This window comes from Rousettus aegyptiacus, unplaced genomic scaffold (assembly GCF_014176215.1).
Source record: "Rousettus aegyptiacus isolate mRouAeg1 unplaced genomic scaffold, mRouAeg1.p scaffold_m13_p_14, whole genome shotgun sequence".
NCBI classification, from domain to species: domain Eukaryota; kingdom Metazoa; phylum Chordata; class Mammalia; order Chiroptera; family Pteropodidae; genus Rousettus; species Rousettus aegyptiacus.
Window position 1 is genome coordinate 13307854 of NW_023416289.1, and position 7856 is coordinate 13315709.

A 7856-nucleotide genomic window follows, 5' to 3' on the forward strand; every position below is an offset into this window, starting at 1 on the left:
TTTGTTCTGCCCAGCTTAAAATAAGTCAGGTCTAGCCCTGCGGTGAAAAGTTCCAGGCCACCCTCCTAAAATGGACTCATGCATAGGAAGATCTGTGGCTGCAACTCAGTTAATTCCTGCCTCTCCTTTGGGGGCTGCAGAACAGTCCCCATTCCAGACAAGATTGCTCTTCTCATCTTTCCTGGTCATACTGGGCTCCCTGACCTCCCAGGGCAGTGGTCACTGCAATAAAGGGGGGGAGAGACAGTGGTTCCCTAGACTCCAAAAGGCAGGGGGACAGGGGTGTTGGGCATCTAGGGCAGGCTGGAAATGGGCCTCAGCCTCTTCTGCTCTTGCTGCTAAGCTGTCCTTCATCATCTCCAAGAGGGCTGTACATTCCAGCCCACCAGGAGCTGAGCCACCTTATTACCCCATTTTAAAGATAAGACACGTGAGGCCTGGAGAGGTAGGAGCTACCCAAGGGCAGCTAGTGAGCTCATGGCATAATAGGATTCAAGCTCCAGTCTGTTCATACAGTCTGAATGGGGTGCCCTGCCCCATGAGCAACCCATAACCACACTTGGGGAAGGCCATGTCTTGTTCTGATGCCCCAGGACACCCCAGATGAACCACTAAGGCAGTGAACATGAAGCCTGCCATTTCTCCTGGCAGTTTTTCCTAACCACGGCACTGTTATTTTCCCTTTCATTTATTTTTCCACTCATCCACATGAAGAGAACATAAAGAAAACATAATAAAAGAGCTCCCAAATTAGAGATGGGCCATAATGGCAGAGAAGTTTAACTATAAATAGAAGAAAGCCAGCCTCTTCAAACTGCCCTTGGAATGGTCTGATTAGGCAGAGGACTGTACCCTCTCATTCAGCAGCCTCATCATCCTACCTTGGGCCCTGGGAGGCAGTTGGGTGAGGTGTGGGGTGGTCAGTGGGGCTGTGGAGATGCTCACTAGGCATGCTACACAAACCTCTGGGGAGGGAGTTTCGGCATCCATCTAATGTGGGCAGCATTTCCTCTGCTGGGTGGGAGGCTGGGAGCAGGTTTGGGGGTAGGTTGTGGACACGGGTTACCTTGGCTTGGGCTTACCTCTCAGAACATATTCTTAGACATGGACAATGAATGTTCAAGAAAATTCAGAATCAGCTGACCTTCCTTGTGTATTTACTGTGTGCCAGGCCCAGCACTTCCCACAGATGATCTCATTTAATCCTCACAACAACCATGTGCAATAGTATTATGATAGCCCTTATTTTACAGATGATGCACAGAGAGGTTAAGCAACTTGCCCAGGGTCACATAGCAGGTAAGAGGTGGAGACAGGGTTTGAACTCAGGAAGCTGTCTCTAATGCCTATAGGTCTAACCATGATACTACAGTGCTCCCCTGAGAAGGCTGTGGAAGAGACCTATATCAGCCATGATGGGGTCTCGGGCAGGGGGCCACTGGGCTCTGGCCTCAGTCCTATCTGATTTGACAGGCTCTGGATAAGGAAAGAGATTAATATGCTGGCAATGTCTGAGGATGTTGGGAATCCAGGAGGCAGAGAGGAAAGGAGGGACAGCTGGCATGGAGTATGATGTTCATGGTCCTCAGAGCTACCCAGGCAGAAGTGATAAGTTGCATGCATTTGAAGGTAACATACCTAAGGGAGATGTGGAGATCAGGGATTAACCCCCAGAAACAGGATTGAACATGGGGAGAAGGCTGTGCCATATCTTAACAGATACTCATCAAAGCAGTTGGTTAGAGAAGTCACATACCAGAAGCAGGCCCAAGGTCACAGGCCCCAGGGTCAGCAGGCCCTAAGGCTATAGGTCCACTGGGTTGAGGACAACCAGGGCCACCCAGCTTAAATTAAGTTCCCCGGGCAGCAGATCCTCAAGTTCACAGGCCTCAGAGTCCCTAAGTTCAAGAGTCACCTGCCTCAGAATCGAGAGTACCCATAGCCACAAATCCTGGCTCCTGGCCTGTACCTCCCTCTACCTCTCAACTCCCTGGCCAGAGAACCATCCCAGTATTACAAATGGGTTTGTGGCCACGGTGTCTGAGCGCAGCAAGGCTCTGCCATGTGGGAACATGGTTCTGTGTGGCATCAAGACCCCTAGCATAAAGAGGGGCCCCTGAGGCTCATGTGAGGTGCACCTGGTGATTGACCCAAAGGATGGTCGCATCTGAGGATTTATCCCAGGGGACAGTATCAGAACAAAGGAGGAGAGAGGCCATGCCACTTGGTCTCAGGAAAACCCAGGGTCCTGCCAGGGGAAGGTGCTTGGGGGTGGACAGGAAGGAGCCACCAGGCAGTAAAGACCTGAGCTAAGACAAAATGGGATGGTTCCACGCCCCCAGGCTGCCGTGGGCAGAGGGCAATCCTCCCCTTAGGGCCCAACAGCACCTCGCTGTGCTCAAACCTAAGAGGCACATCAAACACAGAAAGGATAGCTATCTGGGAAGGTAGGGCTGGTGCTCTCACAGGAGTCCTGAGATTTGTAGAAAAGAAAATGCTTCACCTGCTGTGGAGGGTCTGCCAGGTACCCTCCATCCACCCCCAAAGTGAAAGTCTTTGACTGTCTTCAGGAGCCTGGCCATGGTGCTCAGGGTGGCTTCCCTAGAGCCCCAGACTGATATAGATCACTCGGCCCCTAGGAGTGGCCAGGATAGCAAGGGGCCATGAGAGACAACTTCGCCCTGGCCTGGACTCCCTGGGACCAGCCGTGCCAGGAAGCTAAGTCAATGATCAGAAGGCTGGCTTCTTTCTCCTGCGTAACACACTAGTACTAATAAGGCCACTGCTGTGCAGATTTACAGAACCTCTGATTTCACAATCACTGAGGGCCTTGAAAGTATTAATTAAGGCTCCAAACCCCTGGAGCCTGGAGCAGATTCTCATTAACCTCATTCTGCAGAATCTGCTTCCCTCCCAGAACCTGTGGATGTGGCAATGGCTCCAGCCCTGGGAGCCAGGGCTCCAGCCCATGTCGCAGGATGGCAGGGTGGCAAAGCTTTGGGTCTCCTGATGACTGTGTGACACTTATACCAGAGCCGGGTTCAGACCAGATAGACCACGACTTCTACTAGAGTAGCCGACATGGAAAGAATTTCCCACCTTAGGCCTTTTTTTTTTTTTTTTTTTAAACAGCATTTTTGAGATGTAAGTCACATGCCATACACTTTGTCCATTGAAAGCACTCAATTCAATGGCTTCTAGTCTATTCACAGAGTTGTGCAACTATGACCACAACCAATTTCAGAACATTTTCATTACCACATTTTCATTGCCACGAAAAGAACCCTGCACCCCTTGGCCATGACCCCAATTTTGCCAGTATCTTCTTCTGTCCTAGGCAACCACTAATCTATTTTCTTTCTCTGTAGATTTGCCTGGATTGTTTTTAGTTATTTTTATTGCGATAAAAGATATAACATTTACCCTTTTTACCATTTTTAAGCATCCAGTTCAGTGGCCTTAAGTACTTTCGCATAGTAGTACAACCATCATCCCCATGCAACTCCAGAACTTTCTCATCTTCCCAAACTCTATACTTATTAACAATAACTCCCCATCCTTCTTCCCCTGAGTCCTTGGTAACCACTATTCTACCTTCTATCTCTCACATAAGTATTATCTGTTTGTGTCTGGCTTATTTTACTTAGTGCTGGACACGGTGCTGCAGCAGCTGGTAGAGGCATCAATGAATGCTTGCTGAGTGAGTGATCAAATGAGTAGATGGATGAGAAAATACACAGAGCCCCTGGCACGGTGCCTAGCAGGTGCTCAGAAACAGTGGCTGTGATTGTGTATGTGTGTGTGTTTTTAAAGTCAGGTTTAATGAAGTATTATTTACATACAGTAAATCCACGCTTTGTAGTATAAAGTTCTGTGAGTTTTGATAAATGCACAGTCATGTAATCATCACCGCAATCATTATATAAAATAGTTCCATCACCTCGAAAGTTTCCCTTGTGCCCCTTTGTAGTCAATTCTCCCATTCCACCCCCTCCCCTATGCCCTGGCAACCTCTGATCTGTCTTTTGTCCCTATAGTTTTTCTTTTCCAAAATGTGAGTGGAATCAAAAGTATGGAGCCTTTTGAGTCTAGCTTCTTTCATTTAGCATAACATTCAAGACTGATCCCTATTGTTGCTCATCCCAGTAGCTGATTCCTCTTTATTGATGAGTGGTGTCCCACTGTACAGATATACCACGGTTTGTTTATACATTTGCAGGTTGAAGGACATTTGGATTGGGGCCATTTTGGGGTGACTATGAATAAAAAGCTTGCTATAAAATCCTATACAGGATTTTGTGTGAACTTGAATTTATTTCTCTTAGATAAAGATCTAGGAATGAAATTTCTAGGTTATATAGTGCATGATAAAAAGATGTCAAAGAGTTTTCCAAAGTGGCTGTGCCATTTGCATTCCCTCCATCCCTGTCTAAGAGCTCCTGTTGCTTCAAATCCTGACCAGCACTTGGTATTGTCAATTTTTTTCTTTTGGCCATTCTAATAGTTGTGTAGTGGTATCTCCTTGTGACTTTAATCTGCATTAATCATTTCCCTAATGATTAATGATGATGAATTGATGTGTTTTATTGCCAGTCAATCCTGTGGCATGTGGTGTGTGGCTGGCTAGGCCTCCAGGTCCAGACACCACTCATCTGGAAGGCTAGGAGCACCCAGGCGACTGTGAGGCCTATGCAGGAACAGGTGGCAGGCTCAGGGCTGTAGCAAGAGCTCTACTTTGCTCAAAGTGAGTGGGTGCCTGCTGTCTCATCATGTCTGGTGGCATGGGTGGTGACTGGGGCCAAGCTGGGACAGCTGGTGTTGAGAATACCTCCAGCCACCCACGGTGGCCCCACTTTGGGCACAGATGTACTTGTGGTACCAGGAGTGGGAGTAAAGGATGGGGTGGAGTTGTCCACATCAGAGGTCCCACAACTGTCTCCCATGAGCCACTCCAAACTTGTGAGGAAAGAGGTGCTGCCCCATTTAATGGGAAGAGCTCCACAAATGGGGGTATCTGCTTCTGTGCCCAAAGTGGGTTCTCCAGTGACTCCTGGTCATATCCTGTCATATGCCCTACCACCTTGCTCCTGTTGCCTAGAGTCCCAAGGAAGCTGCAGGGATAGGGCCTCGGCCTTTACCTCACCATCCAGAAATGCCCAGACCCAGCTCTCCAGCCCTTTCCCCATTTTCCTGTCTCTTCCACTGACCACAGCCCCAACTGGGACACCTAGTGAAGCACCTGCATGTCCCTACCAGCCTGGCCCTCTGACCAGGGCTCCCATTGCTCATTTATCCCTGTGCCCAGCCCCTGCCGGCACATATTCTGGAGAGGTGACCATCCCGTCAGGTCCCCTTTCTCAGGAGTCCTGGCAGCACCCAGCCTCTACTCCAGGCCCCTGCCCAACTGTAGATATGCTGGTTGGGGTCTTACTCTCCTTCTACCTTCCTTCTCTAGCTGCCTCCTATACCACCAGCTCTCTATCCTGAGACACAAGTACAGACACAAGAGCAAAGGCTGGCGCAGCAGGCAAGGCCTCCTGCAGGAGGTGAAGGAACTGAGCTTGGCTGGGGGGCAAGGAAGGTTTGGAAGAGGAAGGAAGCGATGGTCAAGGACCAGGAGGCACTGCTGGGGCTTTTTGGGCATGGGAGGGGAGGATGGGAACTGTCTTCCCACATTTGAAGGACCTGATGTTTGACTCTGGAAGTGCTTGGTGGCCATCAAGCAGGCCAAGGTCAGTGGCTCGTTTTCTCCCACCATCTCCCGACCCAGACATGCTGGACCCCCAGGCCAACTTTCTTCTCATGCTAGCAGGTAGGAGGCCAGGAGGCTGAGGTACCCTCTGTCTAACTGCTGGCTCCTCCCCTTCTATCACTCATTCAGCAAGCGGCCAGGAGCAACTCTTCTCCTCTGAGTAGGTGGGACATGAAGGACACAGAGAAAAGCCCAGAGGAAGCTTAGAGTAAGGCCGTGCCACCCTGGACCGTGTACCTCATATAGGCTGCTGCCAGGTGGCACCAGGAGGCCTGGGGAAGAGTTTGTTGCACAAAAGTAGCACAAAGATCACAGCCTCCCTCCCCAGGGGCATGCCTCACCCAGATCTTCTGCATTCCTCTTCACTCACCCCAGGCAAGTTGGCATTCACCCCAGGAGGGCCTCTAGCAGAGCTGCTGAGATTTAAAGGTACCCTTCTGCTCAAAAGTTCCTGAGTTGCTGGCAGGAATTCATGCCCTGGGTTCACAGGAGCCCAGCCTATACCATCTGCCCTGGGGCCAAACGCCTCATCATCAGGCCCCCTTCCCAGTGTTTCTCAGTCTGGCACCGTCATTCAGGGCCTGGCTCTGGCCTTTACCCTCAAAACCAGGGGAGTGACCTGGACTGACAGTAACAACATTAGGTTCCTCCTCCGTGTGCCAGGTACTTCCTGGCTCATCACAAGCCCTGTCTCCTGGCACCGGGTCTCTCCTGACACTGGGCCTCTCCTGCCCCTACTCTGACCTTGGGTTTCTCACCCAAAGGTGAGACAACAAACTGTCTGTACCTCTCTGTACTCCTGGTGCTGCTACAGCTGTGACAGCCTGGTGGACAGGAAAGCCACATTCGCCCACTAGGTCTGACCAGGAAGGCTCTGGTTAGGCTCTCAGTGGTTCGATGGACAAGGGCAGGAGGGCCCTGTTGGTGGTGCCACGGGGCAGGGAACAGGTCAAGGTGGTTCTGAGTCAGTGGCCACTGGGTTCCCCCTATACTACAGCCCATACTGCCAAGCAGTGATGTCCTCTGGGAGCCCTTGAAGTCCATGTGGACAAGTTTGGCCATTTCTGGCCAGGGCCTTGGCTGCTCTTCCTCTATCTCTGGGGCTCCATTTCATCTTACATCAAATGAAGGATTGAGTGGACCTCCATGTGTCCTCCCAGCTCTGAAACACTAAGGTTCACTTGCTATAAACCCTGGGCATCAACTGGTCAAGAAGTCACAGTCTGAGCAGGAGAAGCAGGAGTGAACACTTGTTTTGCCTTCTCAGACTCAGTTCCAAGGATCTGTGCCTGGCCTTCTACTCTCATGAGGCCCAGATTGAGGTAGAAGGGACATATACACAAATATCAATTTGTAGCCACTGAGATCAGGGCTCAAATCAGCTCAGAGAGGTGAAATGACTCTCTCATGTGGTCATCTAGTGGAGGTGGCACAGGGGATTGGAACCCAGAACTCTAGGCTTTTCCTGCATGATGCCAGTGCCCTTTCCTCCACACACATAAATTCAGCAGCCCCTGCCCATGCCCCTCTCATTTCTCTTCCCCTGCTCCCTGCCTCTGCATACTGTTTTGAAAGTGAACTCTGGTTACGGTGGATGTCATTCTTTGGACACCTGTGGATGGAGCTTTCAGCAGGTCAATCTAAATGACAGAAATGTGACTGCATGGTACTGTACTGTGTGTAACCAGAAAAAGGCCACATGATGTTGATGCTCCGTGATCACAGCTAAGACCCAACCCCTTGAGAGGTATCAAGCTGAGACTTTTGACCTCTCCACCAGGCTCTGGATTCTCCATTCCTACCCTCTTGTTGCCCCTGAGTATGGGGGTCTCCATGGGACTGAGGCTTTTCCTCCCTAGAATTTGAAAGTTATACACCAGGGAGTCCTTTACTGTCTTAGAAATTCGAGCAAAAAGGGATTGCAGTGCCCTTGTTTTACAGGTGACTAACTGAGCCTCTAGGAGTCAGCCCATGCCGAGAGCTGTCAGTCAGACATGAGTTAGTGACATCCTGCTGAACTGGGAGAACACCTACAGTCCCCAGCTTCACCTCAGTGAAGGATGGCTGCTCAGGCAGAAGACCATGGATGGGAAGGTGGGGAGAT